The sequence below is a fragment of the Phalacrocorax carbo genome, chromosome Z (genome assembly GCF_963921805.1).
Source record: "Phalacrocorax carbo chromosome Z, bPhaCar2.1, whole genome shotgun sequence".
Taxonomy (NCBI): Eukaryota; Metazoa; Chordata; class Aves; order Suliformes; family Phalacrocoracidae; genus Phalacrocorax; species Phalacrocorax carbo.
The window spans coordinates 32,657,536-32,685,077 of NC_087548.1; the positions used below are offsets into that span (position 1 = coordinate 32,657,536).

The 27,542-nt window shown below is 35.9% G+C and overlaps 1 protein-coding gene across 7 annotated transcripts in view; it reads right to left on the bottom strand.

The window, feature by feature from the left end:
• PTPRD (protein tyrosine phosphatase receptor type D) overlaps nt 1-27,542 on the bottom strand; it is a 444,998-nt gene that overhangs the window by 185,465 nt on the left and 231,991 nt on the right. Inside the window, exon 2 of one of the 7 annotated variants that reach the window (XM_064437714.1) lies at nt 8,119-8,230. The exons of the other annotated variants lie outside the window; for them this stretch is intronic. The gene's annotated coding sequence lies outside the window, so the exon portion shown is untranslated. The remainder of the gene's footprint in view (nt 1-8,118; nt 8,231-27,542) is intronic. 7 annotated transcript variants of the gene reach the window in all.

Here is a 27,542-nt window from a genome sequence, read left to right on the forward strand (position 1 = left end):
CTCCTGAAAGGACAAAAGCCTATTGATAAAGTAGGAAGTGGTGACCTAGGAACACATTAACAGAATCCATTTGAACCTAAAATAATTATATTTTACTATTGTTTGTAGCACTTTGTGTGACAAAAAGCAAGTTCACCAACATATATAGTGGCCCAAACATGCATTCTGGATTGCTTGAGAGTCAAAGGTCATGGTAAGACATTAATAAATGTTCATATGTTTTATTAACTTTAGCACTTCTTTTTCTATTAAAAATGCAGAAACGCTGTTAATAATATAAAAAACCTGAGACTCAGTAATGCATTTTCCACGCCTTTCATGTTCTTCACCCTGTTATTTTTGACTTGTAAGTAAAGTTAATAACATCTATAAATATAATGCTCCTTTAATGCAGCATCTGAACGAATCTCATTATCATGTACTCCCTAGAGAAAAAACTTGGATCTTAACAGAAGTTACTCACATCCCTTCACTTGGGCAGAAAAAGGTTCCAAGTACAGTTCAGAAATACAACAAGATCCCTGTAATTTACAAATCAAACTGCAAATCAAATAAAAACAGGAGAAATGTATGTCATAATACAGTAATTCAAGAGCAACTCAAATCAAGAAAAGAGCTCCTCACGGGTTACAGTCGCTTCTGTGGTCTAAAAAAACACGCTTTATAGTGGGCAAACTTGAAGTTTCTAAATATGCTATTCAACTGTCATAGCCCAGACATAACTTGACACCTGTGATGCAACTGACGCATACTAGAAAATATCAAAGAATGCACTGTCCAAAGTCATCATCATCTTAAAGCATGTATTTTACTACCATATTCGGATTTCTTCCCTAATAGGACAAGATTCCACTTTGAAAAAAATTAAAAGTATACTAAATAGCCACCTCGCCTCTCACCAGCAGAGCTGATCCCAGGATACTATATATGATGTAGAAAACCAGATCTCCAAGACAGAAAGAACTTGAGAGCAGGAAATTATTTTTATATGCTTACAGTAAGCAGCTCTTTAGGATAAGCTTTTTTTATTAGTGTGAGTGGTATCTATATGAAAATGCATACAGGCAACAAACAGCTATTCAGTATGCTGCTTCCCATCTGCAAAAGTCCTCAGGTGGCTTTTAAATTTAGAGTTTATTCCCATTTCGTACCATGACCCATATGGCCACACATCTCTCAGCAATATATTTGGTGTTTCTATGTGTAGAACTCTTACCTAAGCAAATCCACCCCCCTCCTTCCCTTCAGGATTACAAGCTATTTGATTTTGCTGGCCCTTTTTCACAGGTTAGCAATGCCATAGAAACGTTCTCTCATCTCCCATCTCCTCTCTTTCTCCTGCACCTAAAGGGTAGCTTTTTTCCTCAGCACTTCTAGGTACATTTAGAGAAATGCTGTAGTTTCTCTGTGACACTTGAATCTTTTGTTTTAACAATGAATCCATAACATAAAATAACCAGGCTGCCAAAGAATACTCAGAATAATACGTGCGGATATGAGACCGTGTCTAGAGAGTTAGACCTATCATGGAAAAGTTATTAGCCCTGTATGTAATGGCGCTAGGCAACAAAGGTTTTACTGTTATCAATACAATTTCTAACTCACTATGAGATACAGCAGAGGACAACATTTTTAACTACCCTGACTTTGTGCAGTTTTGAGACAGCTGTTGTGGATAAGACCAAATATAAAGCTTTTTTGAATATTTTAGGCTTTTTCTTTGCACCTTTTTTGTCCTTTCTGGAATAAGATAAAAAGTTTAGCTGTAAAACAGAGATATGCCTAGTCATATTATACTGTCTGCTTATGATTAAAAATAGAGGATTACACTCTCTAGAACTTCCATAAAGGCTTTCACTCCTAAGTCTAGTGATATATAAGACTTAGGTTTCCTGCAGAGTTCAATTTTTTTTTTTCAAATATATTAAATGAGATATTTTAAAGTACAAATCTCTCCAAACTTTTAGTTCTGCTCACTGAATCCTCATGTCAAGATTAGTATTAAACTAGGTAAAAAAAGATTATATCTAGTATTGACTGACATCAGTCTGTCGATGACCGCATCACTGACTTCAGTGGTTACTGATTAGGACACGCTAGTTTTGTGACAGAAAACCTTCAAAATGACAGTATCCAACACTTTTATTAACAATAGTGACGCTCTCTCATGCCTCTCTTGTAATTACACTCAGAAAGCTGCAGAACCTCCTTCTTTGTTGCACATATGTGTATATTTTTAATGAAACAACAGTATAGAACATGTGAAGATATAACCGATAAGTTATGCATAAAACTAGCTTGGATTATACACAGGAAGAACCACAGACAGATTTTGCTGGATTGTAACAACAAGGATTTTCCTAAATTTTAGCTAGCACTGAAATTGTAAACCTGACTTGGAAAATGAAACAAGGTCTTTAAACCCAAAATTTTATTTCACAATGGTGTTTTTCAGTACTCCCACTGAATCTGGCATAATTTACAATCCTCCTGGTCACATTCTTACCTGCGTAAGTTAATTTCCTAAGTATTTTGTATTTCTCATACCTTTATTGAAGCCTTCCTTATCTGGATAGCTACAAACAGTTGCTTCTAATGGAAAGAGCACATTTCAGCAAGAAAAATCAATACAGTACATATCTGGACTACCACATTTCAAAGAACAAAAATAAACAGATGAAGCTTAGAAATACCTTCCTCCAATAATTACTGTCTTTTTACAGGACTCTGTTTTCCTTAGCATTTCTGCCTCTAAAATCCATTCTGATAAGCCTAAAGATGTTGTGTTCAGCTTATTCAGCATTTATGTTTCAAACTTTATTACATACATTCAATTCACAGAAGTCAACAGTATTGTAGCTATGCCATTTATGATCTCAGCCCAGCGAGCCTATCTGCCAGCCTCTGAAACCTTTACTTTAGAAAACACACTGTCATCAGGAAGAGAACACATGAAGTCAAAGCTATTCTAGATTATTTTCCTGTCAAGCTTTACATTTAAATGGCAAACTTTACCATCAGGGTAACTTTAAAATTTAATTATTATACTTAAGCAATTAGATGGCTACCACTGTGAAGGTAGTTTGCAATTTTTTTCTTTAAATTGGTTTAAGGCACCCACATTATTTTAGATAACAATATTGCGTTTGGGAGCAAAGGATATGCAAGTATGATTGTTTATGCCCTATACTGATGAGTAGTATAGTTTAAAATGTGCAAAAGATCAAGACATAGCACAAAGAAAATGGCTGTTAGTACTCAAACTGATTTAAGAGAAAAGACTCACAGTGACTTTATTCATCCTACTTCTCATCTAGGTCCCTCTGGCTTTCTCATACAATTCCCAGACAACTCATTAAGTTCAGAATGAAAATGAAGGTTGAGCAGGGTTGCTTTCTCAACAGAGTAGTCAAAAACTTATCAGGGCAAAGGCTGAAAGTAAATGACACGCATCATCAGCTGCATCTTTAGCACATATGCCATCAGCTGATTTCCTGAATTGTCTAGTCATGCTCTAAACTCAAAAAGCAGAACTCCATGTTGTTCCTATTGCCCCACATGACAGCTGTTATCCATACAATGAGAAAGAAGCAGACATTATTAGCAGGTTTGGTATCTGAAACATTTACTGACACATTTACAGGCTTCCACAACTTTATTTTCTTGTGCGTAAGATGGAGGCTTTCATGGTGTTGTATCTTAAAATGCATCAAAAGCCAGTAAAGTAGCCTTTGATTTTTTGCTGCTTGTTTTATTCTGTCATCTGTACCTCAAAGATTCATGTTGGGAAGATGAACGAATACTATGACGGGGTTGTTTGCAAAGCACCTGTGAAACATTTAATTTGTAAACTGCTGATGGTTTTTGCAACTGCTGTTGTGAGACAGCTGTTACTGAGAAAAAAAGTAAGTCTTGTAAGGGCAAAAAGCTCTAGTAATTACACCCTATCTTAAAACTGAACTATATTTCTAATATCAAAAGTAAAAATAGCAAGTACATATTTCTCCTTTGTTGCTGGTTTTGTTTTTGGGCTGTTGTGGGATTTTTGTTTGTTTGGTTGGGGTTTTTTAAGGCAACAATTCTTTGGAGGTGTTTCATTGCATTCCTGGATACTGACAGCTCTCTGGCAGGAAGAAATACAGAAGCCAGCATTTATACCCAGTATTTACGCATATGAAATAGCTAGAATAGGTTTATCTGACATGGCAACAGAGCTCGACGTTTCAGAAGACAATGTAGTAATGATTTAACTGTTGATCATTATGAAGACTGCGATGCTTGGTTTTTTCGTTCTGTGAATGATGGGAGTAACTGTACATTTAAAAGAAGAATGGAGTGTCACCAATTCACCTGGTATTAGAAGCTTCAAAAGGCTGAGAGGGAGTCTGACAACTCACATATATTAGGATGACAAATCATCCAGATATTATTCCTATAGTATATATTTGATACGTGTATGATATACATACACTTGATAGCTATGATTTACTGACATAAAGCAGAGGATATACTTCCTATAGTTTCATGGCACTATGCAGCCCTCTAAAAGCAGTTACACCCCACATCACATATAAGGATGATGTACTAAGAGCCTTTGTACAATTTTAGAACATGTCAGACCTATAAATATTAGGCTGGTTAAATTTTCTGTTTCAGCAATACTTTATACCTCCTTAGAAGATTTCTAGAAATAAGCCCAGGTGATTATATTTTTTAGAATAAATAGCTATTTAAAATTTTATAAATGCATATATTTATTAAGTATGTATGTATGCATGTATGTGTTTGGTAATCAACCACATAAACATTCGAGAAAATTCATGATACTAGATAAACTGATCACAGATATGTTCTAAGCCAAATGCAGTCAGACTTAAAATTGTATTGAGTCTCTACAGCTACTATGTTGTTTTCACCTTCTTTTCACTTAAGATGAGAATCACATTCTGTCCTCACGTGTTTTTCATTTTGCTTCTTTCTTCATCTCCTTTCAATTTAGCCTAATTCATTCCTCCTCTTTGGGGTATTATTGTCTCCCAGAACACTGACTTTGCCCAAGAATTGTTCATAAAGACATTAACAATCTAAAGCACTGGCTAAGGAAACACCCAAACTGACAGATTTGTAACCTGAACCAACACTGAAACCTGTATTATGTTTAATGGACTTCTCCTCCTGCTTGTGCAAATAAAGCAGAAAGTCAGACAATATGTAATGGAAGAAACGCATTTCATGTACTACTTTGAAACAAATTATCTTCTCCACGTAATCAAAACCATTTTTGTTCTTTACATTACTAAATGGAGTGGCCATTTTTTCTTATTGTAAATGAAAGCATAATTTAACTAACATTTTATAAACTGTAAATTCCATGCTCAGAAATACAGGTTGTCTGAGAACTTCACTTGTATCAGTACTTCAACATCACTATGAACTACCCTTAGAAATTCTGAATTTCTTTAATTTTTAATCCAATCTGCAATAATTACCAATTCTTAACTGCTGCCTGTATGTTTGGTTAGGTTTCTCAAAAAAAAAAAAAAAAACCAAAAAAAAAAACCACCCCAAAAAAAACCCAAAACCACACACACAAAAAAACCCAAAACCAACAGAAAACCTACCATAACTTAGCTGCTAACAAAAAACATGTAAAACTTTCACTGATAAGATTCATGGTTAGCTATTTCCCATGATGTCCTATATGGCTGTACTTCAGTATCATCATTCTCTCTAAAACTTTTAAGCATATTCTGCTGTTTCCCTATATAACTTTTTTTCTTTCTCCACCTGCTTCAGAACAAGTTTCCTGTCCTTAATGAAAGACAAGAACAGAGTTATTTCAGAAGTTCCTACAGATCCATGCTGTATAAAACATTTCAAAATAATTACACAGAACAGGTGTATTAAAATATACAGACAGTAGCATAAACTCTTCTTTCATGTGAACTTTAAATCGTCAGCTAGGATGAGACAGAAATATAAAATTAAACAGTGGTAATATGTACCAAAATATTAGTATAATTTTAGGACTTGGAAACCTAACACCTTAATTTAGCATATTCCACTGAACTAGTGCCAGAAACTGATGTTGCATAATAAAGATATTAAAGGTAGCTCTAAAGATCAGATTCACTGAAACCATTAAGATTAAACATGTTTTTCTTGACCCAGAGGGTACCATGTACTTTAATTTTGGACCACCAGGTCATCATTTTAACTAGAACTTTAGCACATTTCTTTCTCAGTTTCAATCAATACAAAAGTTTAGTGGAAACACAATAAACAGAAAGACAGGGCTTAGGTCATCCAGATCAGTTTGGTATCTCTGCTTTAAAATGTCATAAAATTATGCTTTCTGTCCATAGCTGTTCTAATAACATTTGTCTTCAAAGATCACTGCAAGAGACTCTCTCACCTTGCAGACTTCGGAATTTTATGAAAAAATAATGCAACTTTCAAGAACAGTTGTTCTCCCTGAACAGACCTGAGCAAAGTGATGGGAAAATGAACAAACAGAAAAAAATACCCAGCTCACAAGTTCTCTGTATTTACCTGATGTGTTTGTTTCTGAAATCAAAGTAGAGACAACAGCCAGTGCAAGTGAAATTGGACAAAGTACAGGAGGCAGGCATGGGCCTGATACTTGTTAGAAAATACAAAGCTAACGTTTTATTTTTCTTGTTATGTGACAACAGTGATTGTGTAAGAGAAGACAGAGAACAACAGAAAAGGAGCAAAAAAACCTAGCAAAATAAACTTTTTACTAATACTCTGAAAGCATCCAATGCATCTTTAGAAAAGGGTGATTCGGCGTCACAAGAATGTTGTCATCACCATAGAACAGCAACCAGTTTGTCAGAAGAAACAGTTATTTTCCAGAAAAAAAAATCAAAATCCGATGACTTCCAAGAGCCCTGAAGACCTTGGCATCTAAGTCTTTGGCATCTAAGGCCTTGGCAAGGGTTAATCAGCCCTTGAAGTTATGGCACACTGCCATTTCTCAGTTCTTGGACAAGATGAACAATTTGGATTGTGTTGTGAGAACACCAAGATCATAAAATTGACTTAGGCAGGAAGGATGTTTTTTGGACTGATGGACACTTTTCCAAGTGCTTATTTAATTTCAGAATAGTTATTGTCGGGTCCAGGTATAGTAATAAAAAACCCAAAACCTATAATGCAATCTTTAAAATGGTGCTAAAAGTGGAATTGGACAGATGGAACAGAGTCAAAGCTGGCAGAAATCTGGGCAGACTTCTTTATGATTATTTAAAATAATACTGAGAACACACACCAAGAATAGACTGGGCAAGGACACAAAGAAAGAGATAAAGACTGGCAGAGGCTCATAGTACTACTGTTAAATAATAAATGCATGCTGTTAGTCACAGAATGTCATCTTTTTTAATAAATCAGAAGACGATGAGATGGTCCAAAGGATTTCTGGGTGCCTATCACTGTCGTATCTAAGAAATGTATCCATATTGTTCTTCATACTGAAGAACATCAAGATTACTTGGAAGTAAAGCATTTTAATTCTACTGTGTAAGACAAAGAAGATGCAGAGTATGAATGGTCTGTGTATTGCCCAGTGATATCCCATTAATTTTTCTTACTAGACTACATTGGAGGATGGTCAGTCATCCTGTAACTGTAGTTAGATATAAATCTATCAACTAGCTCTACTTTTTTTATATATATATTGAGACCAGAGCAGAGTTCTCCTCCTTGTAATGTTGCAAAAGAGTCAGTCCTGTCCAAATCCAGGGACTTACTCCTGCAAATGTCTATTGATTGTATGAAATCTCATGGAAGCATATGAAGCATATGAAGCATCAAGTTGATGGAGAACACTTGAGAGTTAACTAGTCTCCACAGTAAACAAATATTTTCTATGTATAATGCTACCAGCTTCTATTTAGCTGCCTATAAGGCATACTGGCTCTATGCTATGCTTCTAATTTCTAAAGATAAATCTTGATTGCAATCCAATCTATAACTGAAATTTTTTCAGTGTGGGGAAGGTATAAAAATCTAGGCAGAAATGTTGATCAGCAAAGTTTAAAAGAGTTTAGGACATATAGAGTATTCTGCACAAAAAAAGAAAATGGAACTTACAATATCATGTTATTGTCACATTATGAGATTTAACTCTATGGAGTATCAAAGACTCTCTTGTATGAAGCACGAAGTTAGGGGTTCATCCAATACAAGAAGTGAAAGCAATTTCCTGTAAAAAATTAATGTTGATGAAGATTTTAGAACTCACCTTTTAATGCACTGGGGGAAAAAAAATTAATTGGTATTTTTATCCATTAAATAATTCTAGAAACTTTTATCTATGCACTTACCAAAATGTTTGCCCAAATCTCAAGTTCTTGCAAGGCTGTGCTATTAACCAGAATAGCCTGCCAACATTTCTGGTTTCTATTAAATACTCTGAAAATATGGCAGACCTACTCAAAGAAAGTAAGGGACAGCATGGTATATTCTTAGTTAAAAATTATCCATTTGAAGATGATTGTCAGTGTAGTTATTTTCTACATGGCTGTTGAGATCAATCTGTTATTCCGCTCTTCATAGAGGAATTGAATAAATGATGGGAATATTTACAAAAATAAAGAAACAGCTGAAAGAAGTGCAAAATGTCTTCTCTCTATTCTTCTGCATGTTTAACATGTTAGGTAAACTCAGGCAGACATACTGTATATCGTGGGTTTGGAAATCCTTATCAAATATACTGATGCTAGAACTTTACAAAACACTGAACTTCAATCAGCAATAATTTTGCCTTGCTTGATATGCTAGTGACTTCTCAGGAATTAGTCTGTACTTGCAGAATAACTGTTACAAAATGTAGAACTGTGTTTTTATTACTGGGCAGTGATACATACTGCTTACCATAAAATTTAAAAAGAAGTGTTAAATGTTCAAATGAACTGATGTATGTACCTTCACCTGAAACATTGGTGAGAGATCAGGAACACTCAGGTAAGAAGAGGAAAGTCTAGAGGCTGTTATGTTTTTGCTGCTAAATAATGCTTCAAAATTAAATAAAAGCACTCCCACCACTGAAGAATCAGTCTTTACTCTCTGACCACAGAGGCAAAACCTGGACCAGTTGTTTAGTGATTTTTCTGTTCTTCAAATCCTCATTTTTTTCTGTCTTCTATGAAGTGGGATTAGAATTTACCTGAGCTTCCTCCTTCTTTCTTTTCCCTCACAGCATTTAAATACATAAACAGGAGTCTAATTTTAAAAATTTACCTAGTTACAAACTATCAAGCTAATATTTACACATTTAAAAAATAGCAATCTCTTCCACGAGCAACTATTATTGTCAGGTCTGTAGAGCACACCTCCCAGAAAAGTTTAAGCAAAACTAAGTACCAGGATCTGTGAAAATAACTCGTGCAGTGTAACTATGTGAGCTATTCTTTTAGCAGCTAGCACTTTTGCACTGTTTTGAAACCTCTTTCCAAAAAGGAAATGTAGGGTAAAAGAGCTATGAAATAGGGTAAAAGATCTATAAAGTACGGATACTCTCTGTGTCTCAATCTATTCCCTGTTACGGTAACTTACTCGATTGAATTGTGTATGCTTTCCTCACAATGACTTAAAAAAAAATGCTACTCCATTTGATAAGCTTCTCTGCATGAAAACAATTAAAGAAATGTATGACTATAAATGTAAATCTGTATATAAAAATGCAAATACTGGCATTCAGAAACACTGTATATTTGGACTTCACTAGGGGAATATCATTACATAGAAGAAGAAATCATTGGCACATTCTTGTTTCTGTAGCTTTCTTTATAAGCCCTTTGTCTCTCACAATAGTGTGGTAGTTTTACAAGATGAGAAAAAAACCCACTTCAGTAGGTCTAAATCTTGTTTGTCAGAGAACAAACAACTTCAACTTAAGCTTCGATGCAGTACACTGAATGTACTGCAAACAATTAACTCTACAGCTAGTGCTGGACACATCTACTAGAACAATCATGTGTGCTTATATTGAACCGCTCAACCCTTCCTTCCCCCCAAAAAAACGATGTGCATAGCAAGTACTGCGGTGAAAGTAATCTGCTGACTTCTTCCGTCTTCTGTGAAGAGCCTGGCTGCATTTCCTCCACCCCTCTCATCAGTGCTGGGGATGCTGTTGGATGTCCCTGAAGCCATCTCCTCTCCTGGCTCAACCAGCACCAGTCCCACAGCCTCTCCTTGCAGGGGAAGGGCTCCAGCCCCACTGCCTCAGCAGCCTCTTCTCAACTCCTGTCTTTTTATCTATATTTTATTGTATTGGGGTGACCAAAACTATAATCAGTAACCAGATGTGGTCTAACAAGCCCTGAGCACAAGGGTAATAATTCCTGGCTTGATCTTCTGGCTCTGTCCCCGTTAACACAGCTCAGGATACTGTTGCCTGCCTTTACCAAAATCCTAGCCTTCAGTTGGTTGTATGATTCATAAAGCTGGTTTCCTTAAACAGCCATATACCCAAGTGTCTTATGTGTTAGTTACTAAAATATTAGCACAAATATCATGTTCCCTAAACAAACAAGGAATAAAATTTTTTGTTTACTTAGGAACACTGTGTTCTAACATAAAATTTACATTCAGCAAGTTTACTGTGACTTCCAACACAATATTGTCAAAAATAATACTGTTAAGATGTGTTTTCTTTTGGCAATATATCTGGAAATAACTTGTGAAGTTGTCAAATTCTTTTTCCTGGGCGCCATTGAAGAAATCTATTCTGTCAACCACTTATTCAAGAAATTACTTTATTGGTAATAATGTACCTTGACAGATACTAAAACAATGACAGTGGGACATAAACATAGGTCTATTTAGCATGTTTTATTACCTGACAGGTTAGTATTTACAGAGGCTACAAGTGCCATAAATAATTGGACTAAACTAGTGGTCTTCATTTTAATGGGGTTCTGTCTGTATTTCTTTGGGGGCCTTTTTTTTCCTCAGAGCCATTTATTTAACTTTTTTAATTACAAAGCGAGGCAGAAATGTCAGATTCTTGTTACTGAAACTATTTTATCATCATGTCGTACAGTTTATGAAGCTGTCTTTCCACAGATAAATGTTAAGAACATAAAACAGCCACTGTATGTGAATCCTAAAGATATTTAGCTTAGTACATGTCTTCTGTTAATGGCCAAGATCAGGTGCAGAGGTAAGAGTGTAACAGGAAAAATATATAATGAACTTTCTTCAATATATTATCCCAGTGTCCAGTGATTTGAAGGTCAGGGACCTGTCATATTTCTGTACTCTGAAAAAATACTCTCTGGTGTACTCCTAGATCAGAAAGGTGGAGCTGTTCCATGCTCTGTTATTTTCTTTGTTTTCTGTTAGAGCTTTTACATCTGCAACTTTTATACATGTCTGGAATTGCTAAAACTAGGAGGAAGCTCAGGTACTAATGACCTGGAATACACTTTCCAGATGAAATACAGCCAGCCCCCACAGGTGTCTGACACACATCACTTCTACCTAATCTCACATTTACTAACTCATAGGAGGTATTAAATCCTTTTAAAAAGAACTGCTTACTGATCCACTCCCTTGAAGACATGCTTGCCTTGTCAGAAATAAATGTATATGGAATGAGAATGGGCAGAATTAAACAAAAAAAAACAGTGCCAAAATAAGTGGCAATAAAATAAATGAAAAAAGAAATCATGTGTTTGTGATGCCATTTCCAATGGATGGTTTTCCAGTTCCCATTTTGCTTTACAAACGCATGCTTATATTGCCAAATTTCATGGAAATGAGCAGCACAGCCATTTAAAAGACATCAAATAAACATCCTTTTTATTACAGTGAAATGCAAATATCAAGTCTTAACAAGTAAATCTAGGGCCTGTAATTTTAAAACAGCAATAACAATAACCTCAGGCTATGTTTTCATTTTGTGGTTGACTTTATGAGAAGCAACTGTTATTTCTGTGTGGCACTTCAATGAGTCAGAGGCATGCTCTTTCAAGTTAAAACAGTGGTACTCTGGCAGTAATTGTGATGGTAAGTCAATGACTATTGGTAAATCCAATCACACTGCCCATCGCTCTGCCCATGACAAGGCTTTTAACCTATTCCAAATTTAAATGTCAATGTTTGCATAAACATTTCTCAGGAAGATTAAACCTAAGCAGGAGTATCAGTGAACCTTGTGATAAAATTATCTAAGTAGAAAAGCTCTAACAGATTCCCTTAAAACCCAGGTAATTATACTGGATGTTTCTTAACAGACAGCTAGAAGACAGCAATGAATGGTTTGCCTATCTGTGGCTGCCCTTTCACTGACACACAAAAACGCACTTTACTTTGGAAGATAGGAATTTTACAGATAGAACTGGCCTCTACACCAATTTTAAACAGTTGAGATTCTGTCCCTGAGATAGATAAGCCATTGTTATCTTTGTAGATATAAAATATTTACTGATTTTATTTCCTTATTTACAAGAAATATATATCAGGAACAAATAGTTATATGCACACTTGATTGTGACTTCCAGATGGAACTAAACTGATACAATAACTTAAAATAATTCTGATAAAAAGGCTGCAAGCTGTCAGAATTACAGGATAACTGAATACCTTAAAGCAGCAATAAACACTGTAAAAAAGTTTATATTTGGGACTCACGGTGGATAACAACATGCAAATATGTACAGATCAGATGTTTTGAATTAGTGCTGAAGAAAGAGGAAAACATTTAAAATTGTGTTTAATATTGCATAGACTTCAAACAACTTGTTTCTGTTTCAATATTGCCATGGCAAATTCTGACAAGTCATATGATCCTCCTGCTAGACTCAAAAGGTCCAAGATGAAGAATCTACTGCTGTTGCTTTAGTTAGAGACAATTTTATTGACTTTCTTCACAGTGAATTTTTATTTATGGTCAGTTTTAAGAGTCTCAGAGAAACTATGGTGTATGGTTCTTTTGAAGCCTGTTCACCAAAGGAATTTTTATTCTTTAGACCTGAACACCAAGTCTTCAAGCCCACTTATGTCTATGGAATTCCTTATAGTCATCTAAGGAAATGATAAGTTTGACAGCCAGGCTCCATGACCAAAGCACACACCTTCCTAAAATGTGATTAATTTTACAAGACAATAAACATCATGGTGACAATAAATAGACAGCTGCACTGTGAGTATATTTGGTTTTCTCATACATGGTCAAATTAAACCAGAATCAGTTTGGTCATCTTACGCCTCTCAGGAGCTGGCAAAATAGATTGGGATAGAAAATTCATATTCAAAACTTTATAAACTGCATAAAATCCTGTTTTTATCTCTGCCAAAACCCAGACTTACAAGGAAGAGGCTGCAATATCTAATAATGTCAATTATTTATTTAACTGAAAATCAGATAAATGGTAGTTTTTCCATTATATAACAGAAGTTATTCAACACCTCTTGAGAAAGTCCTGGATAAGAATCTTCCAATTCAGTACTCGCATGTGATATACGAGCTTTTTTCCCAGCTATCTCATATTCTCTTGTCATCGTTTAAAGCAAAAGCTGCTCTCCCAAAATCCAGAACTACAACACAATCTGTATGATCATTGGAATGGGTGAGAGGCCTACCACATCTTTAGCAGAAACACTTTCCCCCACTGGTTAACAATCCTTTTCCAAACATCCACCTAGTGTCATTTGAGGCATGCCAAAACTGCAAAACTCTCAAAGAGTGGGGAGAAGAACAGCTAACTTCCACATCTTGGAAAATGTTACGGCAATGTTAACAGCAGGCAATTTAATACAAATCAATTGCATCAGCAACCAAACTGGGAAAACAAGAGCAAGGCTCAAGCACTTAAGCTTGTTACCCATTCCTATATTACCATGTTATATACCAGTTACAAACCAATGCGGGCAAGCATAGAAAGCATATCCCCTAACTAGCTAACACCACTAACTAGTTCTGACACTGACTAGCCCTGCTTATATTGGCTTCTTCAATAACAGAAGGATTTAAGTGCCGCAGTTGCCCGGATAACAATATCATGCTACTAAGTGTCCATTGTGCTTCAAATATGGTTCTGTTGATATAGTTCTGCCACATCCTAAAGGTATGTGCTAACATCAATTTATGCAGAAAAACTGAGCCTAAAAACAGAACGGTAAGAGGCACCCCAGCATACATTCATAGCTTGATCATATGAAATAAAATAGAGAAAATAACTATTTTTGCCCAGAGTTCACGATCTTCATTTGCCCTAGTACTGCTATTTTATTTAATGTGTAGGAACTGCAATTTACTTTACCTGGAGAAATATGGTTTTGGAGTTTTTTCAATATTTATTTCTTGAGTAACAAACATAAATTGTCTAGCATAACTTTCTTAAGAAGAAATAAATTTATTGTACACTATTTTGGATATGGATAAACTTAAATTCCATTCACTGATGTCCACTCCTAGATTCCACTCTCAGGATTCTTCACATCTCTTACAGCAGCTGCCACACCACAAGATCGTGGCAGTCTCTAAAAGCTAAAATGAAAAAGCACTAGGGATCTATACTGTAGGTGTTAAATGATTTAATAAATGGTCTTTTCATCAGAAAATTCCTTGTAATTTCTCTAATATCAAGACATACATCCTAAAAGAAAAATAATTAGTTAGCAGTTATTCATCAAAACTCACCAAAAATTAATAAAATTACATGCAATAGCCAAGATTCTCATGCACTACTCATTTTGAGCATTCTGTCAAAGTTAATAGAATATTCCTAAAAATTAAAAAGAAGCAATACGCTGCTCACATTACTTACTGGCTTTAAGCTAGCAGAGACTAAATTGCCAGGATACAATATGCAGCTTAAGATATCACCACTGATTTTGCAGGATAACAAAATACCTACTGATCTAGTGTGCAGCAATTAAAACATTGGAGAAGTTTCCTGTTACTCAGAATTTTATCTAAATGCATTACTATAGTACTTTGCTGTTAAATAGTCAGAAATGTCATAAGGAAGCACAAACTTTAAATTATTTAAGCCTTCCTATGGGCACTTAGGCTATATCTCCATAAAGATAAGCATATGATGGAACAAGGGGTTTAAGCATCTTGTCCTAATTCCTACTACCAGTAAAAAGGAAGTAATTCAGATTCACTCATTAAATACTCATTTAATAAAGCAGAATGGGGGAAGAAGGGGAAAATGCAGAATTCCTTCTTTGAAACATTCTTCCTTGTTCAAGATAAAAAGCACCTGACAAAAATCACTGTTTTGTTTCTAAGAATAAAAGTTTCTGTACTTTTAGACTGCAGCACTTACATATTTTGTCTAACCACTGACTTTTTTTTTCCTTTGCTCTTTTTGTTTACCCCTATGTTCACACTTTGTATTTACACTAAATTTAATTCTATTCACTCCAGGCCTTCTCTAAGACAGGGTTCTATTTGCCTGTGGTATGATGACACAACATCTCCAACTGATGCAAATGTGCCAGGAAAAACTAAATAAAATTAAGTCTTTTCTAGAGCTATTCATATTGGGAAGACCTCGTGTGGTTGGAACAAGCAATTCTGGTGAGGTGGGGCTGGAATAAATTATGCCCCCAAAGATTTTCAGGTATGGCTACAGCAGCAGATCATTCTCAACTGATTCCTTTGTCAGAACTCATTTTTTTGAGGAGAAAGAAACCTCATCATCTCCAAATGACATCCATTAATATCCCAGCTGATGGCAGGACTGCTCTTCCTCTCATCCCTTCTGTAACTTAATGTCAGTTTGTTACCTTGAGTTTACTAAAACTTTGGCATTTAAGAGGCTGATTTTATTTTTCTTGATCTTACTGCACTGCTTTGATATTGTATTATATTATACTGTGCTATATAAGTAAAAAACAATAGTCTTCAACTTTTTATGTATTGTACTATTATTGTAATCTAATTTTAAACATAAATAGGAAAAAAAAAAAACCAAAACAGCTTAAAAGTGCAACAGGAACACATGAAAGAGATCTGACTTCTCTCGGTAGGAAACAAAAAGCTTCTTAAACATACAGAATCCACTTTCTGCCCTTCATTTTCATTACTTCATTCTCCCTTCATCAGTAACCTCTGCTGAAAAACAACTCTCTAATTTTCTCCTTTATTCAGAAGGTTAATTTCACAGGGGACTACAAATACCAAAGCTACCCACCTTAAGCACACACAAAAACAGTATATGTAAAATTTGGTGATCTCTACCCAAATGTGACTACCTACTTACTTACTTAGCCACTTGATCATTTGAGAAGTTATTTTAAAATTTAAAGTTTTAAAACATACGGACATGAAGTCCCTCTCAAATGATGATATAATGGTTCCTCAGAGTAGTCACTATTATATGAGAGAATTGCAAAACATAAAAGTTTTTCCACAATATGTAAAGCAATGAAAAATAAATCTTAGGATGATATTGAATAGTCATGCTTTCTTAAGAGTATTGGGGTAAAAATTGCTTATAGTTCTCACTGGAAGGCTCTAACTGATCCAATTTGCAAGTGTAGGCAGCTTTTGGAATTTAAAGAAATCTAATGGAGCAAGAAGGGAGAGGGCCACTTGGGAACCAAAGTGTTAGTAAGTCTAGGGGTAAAAAAATAAGTTGTCACCCAAAGTGAGGATTGTTGCTGTTCTGTTGGGAGCTGTGCCTTCACATGTGGTTAGGATCTGAAGAAGCAACACCAGAATCCCAGTTCTTCCTGTTCTCTTTAGAACCAGTAAGTCATTAACTACTAACCTCACCATTTATCTTGTCTCCAGGAAAAAAGTTACCACTTTTCTAGCATTAAGTCTTAAGAACAAATCCCAAACGGCTGGGCTAGAAATGCCTTGTGAAATCTAGGGGACGTAACTGAAGAAATGCATTGCCAGGACCACTTTCTCTTCTTAACTTCCTGTCCAGTAAAAGGTATGTGAATTATCTTGCTAGCAATCCTGTTAGAAGAAAGGATTCTCAACCAGGTGGTAAAGATGAAAATAAAGAATGGCAGGTTATGATACAACCCCTTGTTTAAGAGTGAGCAAGCAGACATGTTACCATAAATGGTCTTTGCAGGCATGATGAACTGAGGAAGAAGTCACAGCATCCCTTCATAAAATTGATCTTACTTTTCTTGCCAGTCTATCAAAAATAAAAATTTGAGAAAAAAATGCGGCTTCCTCCCCTTGCTTTAATAAACATTGGCTTTGGAAAGGAACGTAATGAGCTTATCACTGCTGAACAGATGGATGAACGAGTGGACAGAAGAGCTGGGACTCAGTCACTCTCTCATAGGAGGAAGATGGTGCTTGCTGCACTATCTTAATAGTCTGTCCACAAAGAGTGCTTGTATGGTCTAAGACAAGAGAACTAGCATATTCTAAAGAAAAACCAAAGCATTGTCTGGGAGAAAGAAAACAAAGCATATAGAGGTAAGAACATTCCAAAAGAACGATCTGCCTGTGAAATGATAACCATGTACCTTACCATATTCAGTAACCTCGTCTTTTCCTCTATGTATTAAATGGTTAGAAATGTTGAAGCTATCAAAATTTTAAATTGCTATTTTTCACCTAACTAAAATGTCCTTACCCTACAGAATTGTCTCATGGTGAGGAGCTTTGAACTACAACTGCAATTGTCATAGTATAATCCACATATCCATTTAAATAAAGTAAGTATCAAAAGCCAACAAGCCAAAACTGAGAGCAGCTAAACTTCTACTAATTTTTCTTAGAGCAAACAATGAAATGAACTGTCCCTTTAGCAGAGAACCCTCAGCTCCTGGTTCCATACATCAGATTTTTCCTAGCAATATCTTTGGTAGAGACAGGAAAAAATTAAATTGATTATCAACTTTCTTGAATGCAAAATTAAGAATTTATCACTCAAAACAGTACCAAGAACTTTGCACCATTTTAGTTGGCTCTGAGTTTCACCACTACTGCCATCTAATGCTCAAAAACTAGATTTAATGACTGTATCCAAAAGTTCTTGTACACCAGGTTCAATGGGGTCTCTAATAGATTCAGTATCCCCCTTTCTTTAATGAAACATGATCATTTCACTGTTTATTTTAAGCAGATGGTAAGTGCTGAAAGTAATCAACAAGACTAGAATATTAAGAAAATGCGGGAAAAAAAAAGATCCTAATAACATATTGAAAAAGTAAAACTTTTCTACCATAACTCAAATGACTAGTCTATAATTTTTAAGTAGAGTCTGTGGGTATTTCAAAATACAAAAACTTTCATTTCACTATGGGAATCTTACCAGTACCCAAGATTTTACCATCATTTTTCTGAAACTTTCTAATTCTTGTTAATTAAGAGAAAAAAATAGAAAACTGAAGTACTACAAGATCAAAACCCATAAATCCCCAATTTTAATCATTAAAACAGTCCAATTATTTCTAAACTTAGCTCATGATTTCAGACATACATTTACATTTTCTGAGCACCTGTAAATGACTACGCTACTGGGAGAGTGGGTTTTTTCCTTACTTATTACAGATCTGCTGAAAAAATAATTTATTTATGGCCTTTTGTTTAAAGTTTTCTCCCTGCCCCCAGTTCACCTAAAAAGAAAAAAAAAAAAAACCAGACCAATCACCATGACTTATCTGCAGAACAAAATTAGACATATGTTTCAGGCATCAGAGCCTAAAACAATCTCTATTAACAGTTGACTAGGAAAGCTAAACTGTCTGTAGTTATGTTCAGCCTCTACCTTTCCTTCTGCTCTTCCCTCTAATACTAAATCTGCAATACATCTGTCTGTGAGATTCTCAGCTCTATCTTCCTTTTATTTCTAATCTAAAATTCCCAGTCTTAAAACAACTATACCAACTGAGGTCATATCACACTGTCTCCTTTTCTCATGCAATAAAATCAATTTCTGTAAATGAAAAAATGACACTAGTAATAAATAACTGAAACATCACCTTGTTTATTTGACTAACTCATTAGAAAGAAACTCAATACACAACACATGCATAGCTTCCTATCTTTTAAAAATGGCAGAACTTTCAAATGTACATAAAATTCATTTTTTAACTAATAATCTACTTTATAAAATTCTCTCTTCTGAGTTATCAGCCAGGATTAAAGCTAAAACCACATAGATTCTTGAACTCCAAAGGGCTGAGTTTTGCTGCAACCAAGTGCTCCATTCAGAACACATGAAAATTAGGCCACCACTTCAGAGTATCTACTTACACTGCCTCCTGAGTTCAGGCTACTCATTAAACACCACCACCACCACCCCTCCCCCAGAGTATTTCATATTAAGTCCTATCCTCCTCTGTTTCAGGATTTAAGCAAAAAGAAGAGTAACTAAGTACCCTTAGAAACATAAAGTGCCCAATATCTATCAGAGGAACTACCAACAAACCTAAATTTAGGTTTCCAGGATTGAGAAATGTGAATGGTACAGCCTGAGACTTTCCCTGCTTGGTTTTTTTTGTGGTTTTTTTTTTTTTTTGTGGATTTGACATTTTGCAACTAATGACCAAACTAAAGATTTGACTGACCTGAAGTCCAGCTAAGAAGACTGTTTTCTCACTGACTTCAACATATTCTCAATTCTGTCCTCTGTCTGCTGTACAAAACACACCACAACAACAAATGATTGCTTTCGGGCTTACTAATGGCTTTTCTGCACTTGGCTTCATCATCTTGCCATAAATCAAGTTCCAAGTGACAGCAGCTTTTTCCAAAAAAAATACCTGGCATCTTTTCATCTTCTCAATTTGCTTTTCTTGAAAGTAATTTTGCTGCAGGTATAATGAAGAGGATTCCCCAGATAGTCCTCTTCCTTATCTATACAGCCAAAACCCAAATAAACTCCTGTGTGAACATTAAGATAGAGGTTGTCTATACAGATTTGTTTATCTTAGGAGCTGGGCTGATAATGCCATTTAAGGCAAGATGTTATATTTTATTAAAATAAATTACATGCCTAGCGAAAACATGGCAGTGCAACAGCTGAAACAATGGAATATGTAGGAGCTGAGATGAGCTTTTGAGCTTCATAGTAAGCTAGACGGACTGAATTTCAATTGAAACTGTACTTCAAGTGAAAATGCACTTTATAACTGCCACTCATAGCAGCGATCATAAAAAATGGATTTCTTTACAAGGATATTCACAGTAATGAAGAACAGTTCTTAGACAAGTTAGATGGGATATAAAAATATGGCTGTACAGTTCCAGGACAAATTTCTTTTTGAAAAGCAGGGAATATGAATAAAAGCAGAAAAAACAAGACTATTTCATGTTCAAAAAAACTTAAGGGAATTGCGAAGCTAACATGTTTAGCATTCTCCTTTAATTGATCTTTTTCAATTACTGTAGGAGAGGAGAGGAGAGGAGAGGAGAGGAGAGGAGAGGAGAGGAGAGGAGAGGAGAGGAGAGGAGAGGAGAGGAGAGGAGAGGAGAGGAGAGGAGAGGAGAGGAGAGGAGAGGAGAGGAGAGGAGAGGAGAGGAGAGGAGAGGAGAGGAGAGGAGAGGAGAGGAGAGGAGAGGAGAGGAGAGGAGAGAGGAGAGGAGAGGAGAGAGGAGAGGAGAGAGGAGAGGAGAGGAAAGTGAACAGAACAGGAACAACTTCAGTTGGAAAGGACCTGTGATGATCATCTAGGCCAACTGCCTGACCACTTCAGGAATGACCAACAAGTTAAAGAACATTATTAAGGGCATTGTCCAAATGCCTCTTAAACATTGACAGGCTTGGAGCACTGACCACTTGTCTGAGAAGCCTCTTCCAGGGTTTGACCACCCTCTCCGTAAAGAAATGCTTCCTAACATACAGTCTGAATCTCCCCTGCTGCAGCTTTGAACCATTTCCACGAATCCTACCACAGGATACCAGGGAGAAGAGATCATCACCTCCCTCTCCACTTCCCCTCCTCAGGAAGCTGCAGAGAGCAATGAGGTCACCCCACAGCCTCCTTTTCTCCAAACTAGACATGCCCAAAGTCCTTAGTCATTTCTCACAGGATGGGCCTTTCAGCCCTTTCACCAGCTTTGTTGCCCTTCTCTGGATATATTCAAGGACCTTAACATCCTTCTTAAATTGTGGGGCCAGAACTGCACACAGTACTCCAGGTGAAACCACACCAATGCTAAATACAGCACAGTAATTGCTTCTTTTGACTGGCTGGTTATGCTGTGTTTGATGCACCCCAGGATGTGGTTTGTCCTCTTGGCTGCCAGGGCACACTGCTGATTTGTATTGAGCCTGTGGTTTAACAGCACCCCAGATCCCTTTCTGCATGACTGCTCTCCATCCACTCCTCTCCCAGTTTAGACTCGTGCCTGGAATTACTCTGTTCCAGGTGCCGAATGCAGCATTTGGACTTGTTACATTTCACCCAATTAATCATTGCCCAATGCTCCAGTCTATCCAGATCCCTCTGCAAGGCCTCTTGTCCCTCAAAAGAGTCAACAGGACCTCCCCCAGTTCGGTATCATCAGCAAGCTTGTTAATGGTGCATTCAAGTCCTGCATCCAGAAAATTGATAAATATATTGAACAGTACTGGCCCTGGCATTGAGCCCTGAGGAACACTGCTGGTGACTGGCTAGCAGACAACTGTAGCCCCATTCACTACAACCCTTTCCACTCTGCCCTTCAGCCAGTTCTTCAGCCAGCACACAGTGAACCTGCTCATCCCACAGTTGGACAACTTGTCCAGGAGGTATCTGTGAGGGATAGTATCCAAAGCCTTACTAAAATCCAGAAAAACGGCACCATCTTCCCTTCATCCACTGGGCAGACGACCTTATCATAGAAGGATATCAAATCAGTTAAACAGGACTTTCTCTTTGTGAACTCATGTTGACTGTGCCTGATGATTGCACTGTTCTTTAAATGCTTTTCAGTAGTACCCAGTATGATCTTTCCCGGAACTGAGGTTAGACTAACAGGTCTATAGTTTCCTGGGTCTTCCCTCATGTTCTTTTTGTATACTGGAATAACACTGGCAAGCTTCCAGTCAGCAGGGACCTCCCCAGACTCCCAAGACCTTTGGTAGCTGATTGAGAGGGGTGCTGCTGTAACAATAACAACAGTAATTCAGATAATAATAATTCAGATACGCACTGTTAAAGCAGTATCTCCTGAAATGTGTCAATACTATGAAAGATCACAGTGTCATAAGCCAAGATTCAGGTGCCTTGATGGTCTTCATGAAACACCTGGCTTTAATCAGTGCTTTTTGACTGTATTTGACTGAAAAGCTTTTTGAAATGTTTCCACTTGAAAAATTACCTCATTATCCTGTTTTACTGTTATTGTATTAAGCATGCATTGACATTGTAAGTCACAAGATGCATTCAGTATAAACAAACATGCTAAAATCCTACTATCACTAACATTTTACATCACAGTAGATTCTTTGTAGCACTTTTACAGTAAATCATTTTAATGGAATAATTCAAATCACGGTGGAATTAAGTAATAATTTTGCACATGATTTATCCGTTTGTAAGTGAAGACAAAGAAATTCCATTTGCTACTGAACTAGTGAGTGGTAACTTTATTCATGCATCTTGGCTACGAAGATAAATGGAATAGCAGTAAGTCAGCTGCAGAACTTCACATCAGTTCACAGCAAGCATTGAAATACCTGAAGTGATTTATATCATAACTGGATTTTATATCCTCCCTAAGCCTTAGAGTATTCATAAAAGTTTCTTCCTCCTCGTATAGCTACTTAAATCACAGTCCTTTCAACCTCCTACCACACTAATGCAATGAACCTCCATTGCTTTGTTGTATTAATTAAAAGTCATTGCTTCAGAATAGTTTTATTACTAGTCCTAATAATCAAAATATTTTTGGTTTGACCAGATCCATGGAATTTTAGCTTCCTTTTAATGTTTATATGTTAGTCAAAATGTTTTAGATAGTTTTGTATGTATTCTTCTTTTTTAGTTTTTGCTTCCTATGTCAATTTCTTGAAAACTTAATTATCACAGTAATAAATAGTATTTTATGACCTACTGCTAGGCTAAGCAAGCTGAAGTATTACATAAGCTTTAATTTCTAAATTACATTTTCAGATATATGCGAAAAAACATTCTTACTAGGCTTTTTCAGTATTTGGAGATTAGCACTTATTACATAAAAATGAATTTACTTTTACTGTCACTTCAGTACACTAGTGTCAAACATGTCCTACATTTCAGCAAACACTTCTGTCATTCTAATGGTGCACTTGATAAGACATAAGCATTGCCAGAAACCACTAGCCTGGAAAGCTGAAGACAGACCTACCACATAAATGCCTTTTTCTAATAATTGCCTTGGTTTTATTATGCTATACTAGGCATCTCATACGAATATTTGCTGCGATAACAATTAAATTGAAACTATGAAGCTGCTAATACCACTTGGCTCCTTACAGATATGCTGACATTGTCAGGGGTTGAGCAACTAATCATCATATCACCTCCTCAAACAGATAATCTCTAAAATTACATTACTTTTTGAAATCAATATGAAACATTGACATGAAAAAATTCCCTAGAATTCTGCTGTCAATTTTACTTTCATGTTGTGCAGTAATGACAACTATGTTGCTAATTAATATCATAAGAGTTTGTTAAGTGAGTGGACATACAGATAGATAAACTGCATGCAGAACTGAGGCCACAGATTACAACAAGAGAAAACAGGGCATTTGATTAATTACATTGGCTTTCGTTATGGCATTGGCTTCAGTTGAGACAGTGGTTTTAGGCCACTGAACAATGAAAGCTTGGATAATCTTAAACTGTGATACTGAACCAATAGGACTATGCACAAGGCCAAGGGCCTTAAATGCGTGCATCATGCATGACAACGAATCCCAGGAAAAGTGACTGTATTCTAAAATTCTTGGTGTAAGAAGAACTATTTTGTACTTATATTTTGTATCAGTTAGAAGACACAAATGGCCCATCATTTTACAATGGGTAATAAAATAACACAATGCAAATTTGAATGACAGCTTTATTTAAACTGTATTACCTTACCGCTAGGCAGAAACTGGAAAAAGTGAGATCTTTAACATACATACATAGACACATAGTACTGCAAAATATCAAAATTATAGCACAGAAGCCTAAAAAACACCCATCCTTATGCAGAACAGCTAGCAGATGTGCACATAGGTAATGCTCGGCCTTTTCTTGTAAAGATGATTTGTAATATCATATGTGTGTGCTGCTTATATCTGGGTCAGTCTTTGAGAACCCAGATCAAAGTGCTATCAATGATCATGGCTCTCCAGAGTTAGGAAATTTCATTTCAATTCTGCGCTTACATCACCTGATACTGGTTCTGCAAGGACAGACTGGCAGAAGAAATATCCCTCCTCCCCCTACTAATTCCTTTTTCATTGTTCTCCCTGTCACTTGTTTCTGACAGATTTCTGATGATTTTGGCACGATGGTCCGGGAAAAGGGACTGAATCATATGTATCAATGAGTGGGAAAAAAGTGTAAAACAATATAAAACATGTGTTTTAAAAATTATCTGCTCAGGATGGCGCAGTCTGCATTTTCCAAGTGGTCAACATATATTCACTCTTGTTATCAAAAATGCCTATAACACTATATGCAGTCATTAGATACTAGAATGGGAATACCCAAATGGGGGTCATGCTAAAATTAGTCATTGAGCTGTTGTCTGAAAGTATTTAACAGGTGTACATTCTTAGCCAAAACTGCCTGGTGAAGAATTCTTTCAAGCTAAATAGAATTGCTTCGCTTTTGTCCGGTATTATTTCAATTCCTCTTCTTAGATCACAACAACTGTCAGAGTTCTATCTATGAAATAGCACTCCCAAGTTCCTTTTCTTTCATAGATATATAACAAGAACAAATGTGATACAGCCTAGCCATCTTACTGATTTCAAAACAATGTCTGACCATGCATACTCCCCAATAAATGTCAGACATAAAAAATTTTTTACTACTGCTAATAATTCCAAAAATAAAATTTATCCTATTCACATTTACAAGTAAGTGAAAGTGAACTGGACAATTTTATAGCTTTACATGTAAAACAAACTTGGCTGGATGAAATTCAGTGACATATGATATTCGGTGAGGAATAGCAGGAAGAAAAATAAACCTTTACAAAGACATAATGGTAGCTGGTATTACTAGTTGGCAGGAGAACTTTCTCTATGAGTGTTCATTAAGCAAATACAACTGAAAAATCAATCATGTTACAAGAACACATAGGACAACAAAGAGTTGAAAGAACCTTTGTAAGTAAAAAAAAATTTGTAGGGAATAAAGTTAGGACAGATTTCTCAAAAAAAATCTGATGAGTATGGATACCTTCTTAAGATCTCTTAAAAGTTGTTCAGTCGACGCTTGATTTTCCAAAGTGATTAATCTCTGAAAGTCTGGACTACAGGACCATATACTGACAATCAAGAAATTTAGGATTGCTATTTCATTCATTTTTTTAAAGTGACTGCTCTACTTTTTGGAAGAAGCTTTCTAGTGTATAGCTTTAAATTTATAATGACTACAGCAGGTTTCTTATAATAAAATGGTGTGCAAGAAAAGGGAAAATCTGTACATTTAAAACTAAGAAAAAAAAATGTAACCAAAATATTCACTGATTGAAGAGAAAAATATATTTAATAAATTGTGCATCTAGGGCCATGAGTGGAAATATAAAAAAGTATTATCTGTAAAAAATATGAGGTAAGGCACTTGCCAGACACTTTTCACAATGCTTATAGCAGTTATTCAATCATTTTCATATATTTTAAATTACTACAAACACAGGTCTTTAAACAACTAGTGAAAACTCAACAGCAGATAACTGTGAAATAAGGTAAGATCAAGTGATACACTTGAAAGTTGAACTCAATACTCTGCATCATATATTTACAGTTATAGACCCTTACATGTTTACTGATTGTTACAGAATTTATAAGGTGCAATATTTTCTAAACCATTAACACTAGTTACCAGTTATATTCCTGCACTATAAAGGAACTTAAAACAGAGTAACTTAGAAGTCAGCCATGGCAAATGGACCATGTGTTTCACAAAATTATTCTTTTGTATCCTGTTACAGTTAGTTGTTAAATCCAACCCCCCCCACCTCCCCCATTCTTATAAAGATTAATAATTCATTAAGTATTTCAAATTATACTGCATGGAAGGCAAATGTTTTATTTGCCTAACATACATTTGCATACCCAAAAAATATTTCAAAATAGTTTCTAACATTACAGATAAATATTTCTAATGCAGTACTACCCTGTAAGCCATTTCAATAAATCTGCATGCCATTCTATAACTGCCTGTAGGGGTCTTTTTTAAGCTGTAGTTGTATTGGCTACCTCTCCTTTTGTTTCACTACTTCACAAAATCCTTTTGTGTGACTGTCAAGCAGCTGTGTTTTGTTCCTTAGTCTTCGTTGTACAGCTCCCTGGGAGAGACTTTACAACATAAACTGCAAAGTACCATTTTCACAGCAGGAACAACAGTGTTCCTCTTCAAAAAGAGGCATAATAAAAACAGGACTGTAATGAACATGCTAATTCTGGTCACAAGGTGCTACATATACATTGATCACTGAAAGTTCAGGAAGTTTGGGGGAAAGATACTGTGGCTCTTCAAAAGTCTTCTCATGCAATATATGTTGAGATAAATGTGTTTCCTGTCTATGAAGTTCTTGCACAGCTACTTTCTTGCTTTCCTTGTTTCTATTCATTCTACTTTCAAAAGCCTGCCCTCCTAGCAGCCCCCCCGGCAATAATCACTGTACTATACAGCAAACTGTTAAGTCAGATAAACGCTGGTATACATTGTCTATACAGCTCCAGCTGGAACACGACAAATTTCTCCTACCATGCAGCTAATACCCAGAATATGTACAGTTCTTCCTCCCATTCGTCGGGAAATGAGAGCCATCCCACAGCTCATTTTCCAACATTATAGCCGTGCCACTCCATTTGTCTAATTTCCATGCCCTCAAAGCTAGCTGTCCCAGATGACAGATTACTTCAAAATAGTTCCTTCTTATTTCAGTATTACTGGGTAGAGTGAAAATACAGAAATAAGCTTCTATTATCATTGAATCTATTGCTAGCAGCAGAAACCAAAAATGTAACACCTTGGCCTCATCATCTCTGTTTTTTGTGAGGCTTTTTTTTTTTTTTTTTTTTTTTTACCAGCGTGGAAATGGTCTGCACTTCTCAGAGTCTAATAAAAATCATGTCTTTCAATTATCTCAATCTCGATCTCTGTGTGTATCAATAGACTGGGAAACACTGTTCAGTAAGTATTTCACTTTTTATTTTATGCAGCAATGATTGTTTGACATCAAATCAATCAGTTTCTAAAAAGCGTAAAAAGGAATAACTGCCCTAGGCACTTCCCATATAAACTTTACTTTCATTTTGCCAACCTTATACAGTGCCTGTGCTACAAAGATGCTATATATCAATATTTTTATAATGCGCAGTGTGTTCAACAGTAATACAGAAAATTGTGGGCTGAGAAAACAAACTGCCTTCTGCTTAAGTGTC